The sequence below is a fragment of the Equus caballus genome, unplaced genomic scaffold (assembly GCF_041296265.1).
Source record: "Equus caballus isolate H_3958 breed thoroughbred unplaced genomic scaffold, TB-T2T unassigned-0002706, whole genome shotgun sequence".
NCBI classification, from domain to species: domain Eukaryota; kingdom Metazoa; phylum Chordata; class Mammalia; order Perissodactyla; family Equidae; genus Equus; species Equus caballus.
In genome coordinates, this window is record NW_027222387.1 from 106,090 (window position 1) to 114,690 (window position 8,601).

Here is an 8,601-nt window from a genome sequence, read left to right on the forward strand (position 1 = left end):
GAATTTTCTATAATTCAAAGGATGGAATGTATCATCAAGAAAATTCTGAATGAGAATCAAAGCAAACAATGCTTTATTTTGATAAAAAACAACAATAATAACAAAAACACTGAAGCAGTTATGCAGGTGCCATATCCCTCTGGTGTGCTGGGTTCCCTGCCCTGGTCTGAAGAGGAGAGTCCTCGCTACGACCTCACACAGCATTCCCTTCTGTATGTCTATGACATCTTCCATGTGTTTACTCCTGGAACACAAGGAGAGATCTCCAACTCAGTGACACCATGCCAGTTGATGCACGCGGCCATCTGGCCACTGAGGGCTCTGACAGTCTTCACTGATGGTCATGACCTCATGATGCATGGCACAAACAATCTTCTCCACTTTGCCAAGTTTTAACATCCTCCACGATTACAGTGTTTAGACAATGAGTTACATGCTTATACGTTACAGTAGCTGGGAGGGGTTTCCTTCCAACTTCTGAGTATTGGAGGAAAAGAAAGGACAACTTTGTGAGTCAGTCAAGCCATAGGAGACACACAAAGGCTGTTCACATTGTAGGAAATAATCAGACCTATTTAAAAAAAAATCAGTCTGTTGAGTGTTGAAGTCATTCTCTCCAACGTTTTGTCACTTGCAGAAATTCTTGTATGAATTCATTATAGGAGAAACCGAGTTTCTTCTGACTTTCTTATTATAATTAGAAACAGTGAGATGAAGGTGCTTAATAGGATTACTCCAGGGCAAGAGGTCCCTCTCTGAAGGGTCCTGTAGATGTGGATTTCCTATACAATAAGTAGAATGATGGGATTTCATCTTTAGTTTAAGAAGAGGTCTTTTCATTAAACATTGTTCTTGGAAACAAGAGGGCGAGATGTTTGCAGTAGCAGGGATAATGAAACTATTTTGAAATAAGCAGAACTTCAAACTGAGGAAACCTAGGGGATTTTTCCAGTGGCAATGAGGAAAGCGGGAACTGGAGAGACTATACCACCAGCAGGGTAACAGGAACCTCACAGCTCCAACGGTGATCTGTCAGCATGAAGGAGGGTTAAGTGGTCTAATCATCAGAATATGAAGAAAAGGACAAAGAAGACACCACAAGTCAACTCAGACCTAGGAAGAGACCCAGAGGCTTCACTTTGGGATCCTCCACGGTTAATAAACCTGTGTGTTCTTTCATAATTGTGAAAGGAGGCTCGCCTCCCCCAACAGTCACATTCAATTTCCATTATTAAGTTGACAAAATTAAGAATTTTTCTTTCTCCTCCAAAGCATACTGACAAATAAATGCTAGATTTGCTGAGGCAGGATTCCTGTTTTGAGATCCACAGAAAAAAGAGCCTGAGTGAATTGTAGCTCTGTGAAAATAATCTTTGAAAATGTCAGTTAAGCTTATTTTAAGTACTGAGGCAATCAGATCGTAACCTACGGACTCAGAGGTCAGTGTGAGCTGGTCATTGACTTGAAATACATTTACAAAGAACAGTTACACTTGTCCTGAAAACAGTGTTTGTGCTTTCACTTTTTTAGAATCTGAATTTGGAGAAAAACCTGATTGACCAAAATTATAACTTTAAGAACTTCATGAATAGAGAAATTTCTTTCTTTTCACCTTCCTTTCTTCTATTTCATTTTCATTGTGAAATATACAAACACAAAAATGGATACATATTAGACAAGGAGAACTGATCGGTGGTTGCCAGAAAGGGGGTAGGGGGAGGGCACAAAGGGTGAAGTGGTGTACCCACAACATGACCAACAATAATGTACAACTGAAATCTCACAAGGTTGTAAACTATCATAATCTTAACAAAAAAATGGATACATATAGATGGTTATTAAATAAACAACTGTGTGACATCAACCCAGGTCAAGAAATAGAGTACTACTACCACCAGTAGGTCTCCTGCATGCCCCCTACTGTTGCTAGACTCCTCTTGCTCCCAGGGTATCGAATATCCAAATTAGTATAATAACCCTCCTTGCCTTTCTTTATACTCTTATCATGTCTATTTCTATGCCAAAATCCATAGTCTGATTTTTGCCTGTTTTTTTTCCCTTGTGTAATTAGGGTAACATATATATACTGTTGCATCTGATTTCTTTCATTCAATATTAAGTATTTAAGATTCATACTCAGTGTTGCAAGTTAATCCTATGAATACACCATTTTGTTTATTCCTTCGATTGATGGAGGTCTGGATTAGGTTCACTTTGGCAGTTACAAATGATGCTTCTGAGACGATTCTTCTGTGTGTATATATATATATATATATATATACACACATATATATATCTGGTTACCATTCGCATGGATTTACTTATGGTATTAAGCAGGGATCATAGGGTAACCATATCTTCAGCTTTACTGGGGATATTGTCATTTTTTCTTCAAAGTCAACAAACCAATTGATAGTCCCACACTGTAATTCCCATATCTTCACATTCTTGCTGACACTTAATACTGTCCAGATTTTAATTTGAGGCTTCTGGCGGGTGTGTGGTGATGACTGTGGTGTAAATTTACTCAGCCTTTTCCTTTCTGTAATTCTGTCCCTGGTCAAGATTTGTGTGTGGGGGACAGGGTAGGAGAGAACCCGGGATTCCTACATCATCCTACGTGAAAATGTTTGTGGGGCACTGATATCATTTATTTCTTTCTTTTACTTGTGTCAAGTGCATGTCCAGTAGTGTGGCCAGGACACAAGGTCATTTCTCAAGGACCCCACGGAGTCTAAATATTAAACTCTAAATATTAGGTCTTCTTGTTTCCTTTGAAATAACTTCTTTTGTCCATCTGATAAAACAACCTCAGTACTCTTTTTAAAAACAATAATTAAGATATAATGACATATTATATTAGTTTCAGGTGTACAACATAGCGATCTGTGTATATTGTGAAATAGTCACCACAATAAGTCTAGTTAACATCCATCACTATGCATAATTACATATTTTTTCCTTCTGATGAGAAATTTTAGGATCTATTCAGCCACTTTCAAATACACAATATAGCGTTAACTATAGTTAATATAAATATAAATAGAGTCAACAAGTGCGTTACATCCCCAAGACATTTATTTATAGCTGGAAGTTTGTTATTCAACCCTCTTCATCCCTTTCACCCCCATCCCGACCCCCACCTCAATTACTCTTGAGGGAGCATAAAATCCTCATACTGACTAATCGTGGGTACTTCCAAATTATTTGTCGGCTTCCACCCAGATCTTGCATTGAAAATCTCAAAGAGAGAGTTCGATTTTCTTTCCTTCTCACTGCCTGACCTGACCGAAATGTCATGCATCGCTACTGGCCTATTGCTACATCCAGGAGAGTCACTTGAGGAATAGACAAAACTGGAGGAAAAAACACATGGATAATTTATCACTACATTGTCATCACAAACATGGAATTCACCAATGATGCCTAGGAAGAAATTGGGATCATTTATGGAATAGTGTAAAGAAAACGTGAGCGTCTCAGCTGAAGAGAAAGAAGCTACAAAAAATAATTATGAAAAAGATGGAGCAATAAAATGCATCAGGAGATTCAGGAGCATAAACAGAGTTAAGGGAATAAAATGACCCATATTTTCTTAGTTACTCATTATGGAGAGCAGGATCAATTCCTAAAAGGTCAAGTAATTCTGATTCTGATGTATTTGATGATAATATTTATTACTAATGGTAATTTGTATTTTCAACTATATCATGTAATGCTGATAATTTGCATATATAATTTATATTTCTATAGTTATTGCTACTCTCCTCTTAGACTAGTGACCATTATTTTGAGCGACAAAAACACAGTGCCTTGAGATTATCTGTCTGTTCATTACATGTGTTAAGTTATTGAATTTTGTCTTGCATCAATTTTTATTTCAATAATTGATTGTCATTTAGATGATTCGGATGTTTACACATAATTATCAAGTCAAATCTCAGTGTTATTTAGCATTTCTCTCTTCAGTTAGTTTGGAAAATCTGTCCCTAACTTAATATTACAAAAACATATGCAGGTGCATCTCCAGATCGCTTTTACATTTAATTATTCATTCCATTTTGACTATTATAGCTTAGCCTAGAGAATTAAGTAAATGTGTATTACTTCACTCCTACACACTGTTTAACGCATGACAGACACTGCATTGTACATCCCAGGCGGAGTTGGGATAACCACATGCTGTCCCCAGGCTGCAGCCGCCTGGGGGACTCGCCGGGGCCCCGCCTCAGAGCTCACCCATGGCCTTCTGCTTCCCAGGCCCCGCCGACCTCACGCGCGGCTCTGCACCAACCCTGCTCGGCTGCCTGGGCGCAGCAGCCGCCTCTGGACCGAGCACGCGCACCAGCGGCCTCCGCGCAGGCTCCGTGCCCCGCGCACGCGCCCTCGCGTCGCGCTCCTGGTGGAGACCTGCGCTCGGGCCGGGCTCCGGGCGGTTCTCGAGCTGCCGTTCCAACGGGACTTCCGCGCTTCGAGCGGCCTTTCGGACGAGCCGCGGCGCCCAGAGATGTTCAGGTTGGAGCGACACTTCCCAGAGGGTAGCGGTCACTCCAGATCTTCGGCTTCCATTCCGTGTTCGCGGTTCTCCCTCTTTGCAGGGTGAGTGGAGCTCATTTGTGGATGTGTTAGCACAGGATGCGGGAATCCTGTGAAGCGAGTCAATTCGAGCCCGACGTGAACCAGGAGGGCTGGCGGAAGCGCTCACAGCCTGGAGGCGTAGTAGGGACGCCAGTCCTCACGGGACTCTCGGGCCTGAAAGGCAGAGGACGGTGTGTGTCTGTGGGGACAGACGGGCAGCGTGTGGCGGGGTGTGTGTGTGAGAGGGTGCGTGAGTGAGCGGTGGGGCGCCTCCGTGCCGTGGGTGTGGCTGCGAGGCTGTGACAGGTGCGTGGCTGTGCTGGGGTGACGGGGATTTGGTGCATGTCCTTCACCTGTGCAGGTGTGATGGCTGTGGCTCTGTGGCTTCACTGTCTGGTGGCTCTGGGCTCCCTGGCGCTTCTTCCTCTTCTCTCTCACAGCTGCTTGGCTGCAAGAGGGAAGTAGGACATTGAGCCCTAAAGGGAGATTTCCAGCCAGGGGGCACGAGGTCAGTTTGGGAAAGCCTGGGAGTTTTCTACTTGGGAGCTCTGAGGGGCAGCTACTGTCTCAGAGCCTGGGGTTCCCAGAGCTCCGACCCAGGAACGTGCTGTAAACCCTATTCCCGTACTCAGGCTCTGTCCTCTTTTCCATCCGTTTATGTGTATGAGCAGGGCGGGTGTGGACCTGGAGAGTGTCGTGTAAGGAAGTCATTCTGTGCCCCAAGAAAAGCCTGGTGCCTCCTGACTTCCTCCTCAGTCCTGCCATCCCAAAAGAAGAACCATGAAAAGGGAAAATAATTGTTTTACACAAAAAAGTCAACATTGAGGATAGTTTTTTTTCCATAACATCATTGATTTTAAATTATTGATATAAAAAAACTTAACAAAACTTTGCAATAATATCTGATTTTAGTTGTCTTCCAAAAACATTTCCAAATACTGATTGAAATAGAAGAAACTAAGGAATCATTTTATTTCCCCACGTCTTTCTTTGCTGCTTCAGGGCACTGAGAGTCTTACTGATGTTCTCACTTATGAGATGCTTGATCACATCAGCTTCTTTGGGCAGGTTGTGATTCACAAATGTCTCTTTGATTCTGCTGCATTTCGGTGGGAGGAAATTTCCTCCTCCTCTTTTCTAGAAACTCTTGATTTATGAATTAAAAATGCATTCTCAAGCAAAAGTCCTGACTTTTTCCCTGTTTTGTGAGCATTATCAGAGCAGGGCTGATAAGCACAATTTTAATCTAAGAATAATTGTTTCTTTTATAATACCCAATTAGAGGGCATGCAATGTTCTTCAGTAAAAATATCTAACATATTTATATAGGATTACAACATGTTATTAAGTTTTTATGTAGATTATATTTCTCCAAGATATTCATGCTTAGTAAGTGATCTTCACACTCTTAGTTTTGCTGATGAACAACCCAAGGCATTAAAATGTCATGAACTCTAAGAGCAGTTACGTTTAGAAAATCTGAGAACAGAATCTGTCTTAAGTTTCAACTGGATCCCCAGTTATGAGTGCGTATTTTACACTTGGACCAGTATCATCCTGATTAATAATGCTGTACCTGCCATCATATAGCAGAACCAAGTTAATTAACCTGTTCCGTTAGATTTGTGTTTCTGGTTTTGGCTGTCATAAACTAAGTATTGAACATACTTGTACGTGCATTTCTTTATCTCAGTATTTTCTTAAGAAATGTCTAGAACTAGAATTTGGGGTAGAATAATCAGATTTTTAGTAAGTGCTTATGATATGCCAGAGCATGCCATCTTAGTATTCGGGGTGATAAAAGACTCAAATGACATAGTTGACACTTTTACATTCCTTCTGGTAAGTAAAGTAAACCCTGAATAGGAATAGATGCATCGAAGGCCACTAGGGAGATTCAGATAATGTGACTTGGTGTTTTATACGGCAGTGATGTCATTCTGACTGCAGTCACCACTGTCGGGTTGTGATTAAACTCTGATGACCTATGAGAGCACCGTGATGGTAAGGAATTTATGTTGTATTTTACATTACTTTTTAAGTTAGAGATAAGATTCATGATCATAAAATTCACTGTTTTTTGTTTTGTTTTTTGTTTTTTTGGTGAGGGAAGATTGGCCCTGAGCTAACACCTGTTGCCAGTCTTCCTCTTTTTGCTTGAGGAAGAGTGGCCTGAGCAAACATCTGTGCACATCTTCCTCTATTGTGTATGTGGGGTGCCACCACAGCATGACTTGTTGAGTGGCGTAGGTCCATGCCTGGGATCCAAACGTGTGAACCTGGGCCAACAAAGCAAAGTGTGCTGAACTTGACCACTATGCTACTGGGCCAGCCCCAAAATTCACCTTGTAAAAATGTACTCAAAAGAAAACGTTTTACTATATTCACAAGGTTGTAAAAATCAGTACCACTATCTAATTCCAAAACATTTTATCACCTTAGTAAGAAACCCTGGCCTTGTTAGCTGTCACTTCCATCCTCGTCCTCCCATACTCTGGAGACCACTAACACGTCGTCTGTCTCCATGGATTTGCTGAGTCTTGAAATTCAGTCTACGTGGAATCATGCAGTGTGTGTCCTTTTATGTCTAGCTCCTTTCACTAGCAGAGTTTTTCAAAGTTCGTCCATGTGGTAGATAGCACATTATTCTTTTACTTTACTTTGGAAAGTATACATGGCATTACATTTGCCATTTTAACCACTTTTCAGTGTACAGTTCTGTGACAGTAAGTGCATTCACATTGTTGTGTGACATCAGCACTGTCCACTTCCAGGACTTTTTCATCTTGACTGAAACTCTGTCCCATTAAACCCTAACTCCCCATTCCCCTCTCCGCCAGTCTGGCAACCACCGTTCTCCTTTCTGTCTCTATGAATTTGACTTCTCTAGGACCCTCACATAGTAGAGCAATCGTGCAAAATTTATGCTTTCATGACTAGCTCATTTTACTTAGCACAGTGTCCTCAAGGTCATCCACGAGGAGTCGGTATCAAAATAGCCTTCAGTTTTATGTCCGTGTAATATTCCCTTATATCCATAAACGACATTTTCCTCACCCATCTGTGGACATTTGGGTTGCTCCCACTTTTTTGGCTGTTAGAAATGTGAACATTTGTGTACCAGTTTTTGTGTGAATGCATACTTCCATTCTCTTGGGTATATAGCTAAGGGCAGAAGTGCTGGGTCACACGGTAACTCCTACATTACATTTTTTATTCTGATGATGGTGGTTGCTGAGTGAGACTGATGGGATAAGATAATTGAGCAGCTTTCTGGAAGACGTGACTCACAGGGTGGGAAAGGGTTCCGTACAGAAAACTTGCAGAAGGATGTAACCCGAGACCAGAAACAATACATATTAGCTATACTCAGGGACTTGACCATCTGTCTAGACAGTCATCCAACAATGAGCATGCCTAGAAACCTGAGAGGAGATTGTGTCACTGGTAACGGAAAGAAACAAAAAACATTTAGTAAAACAACCCAAATTTAGTACATTTCTCCAAGACCTACTAAAAAGAATGAACTTTCCACATTTTAGAAAACAGCTTCCACTTAACACACAACAAATTTTCACATGCATAGATATTTTAAGAAATGGCCATTGAATCAGCAAGTTAATACATACTTAAACAAAACCCCATCAGGAACAAAGATAAGCACTGTTAATATTTGAATGTACAACTTTCTAGCTTGTTTCTGTCTATTGAAGTCTGATATTTTTCAGTCATTTGATATTGAGATACACATATGTTCTTCAAATGGTATCATATTGTACCTAGTTTTATAACCTGATTTTTCTACTGACAGTATTTCTGGAATGTTTTCCATGTTCACGATATTTTTCCTGACTTCACGTTTATTACATGAATATGTCGTAATGTCTTTAATCGCAGTCAGTTTTTCTGGAATTGGAATACTGAATACTTCCTGACCAGTTCTATGTCTTTAACCTCTTCAACCTCACGGACCCCAAGGCCATGAGGTAAGGTGTGGTTGGATGGCGGGCTCCTTTTCAGTCC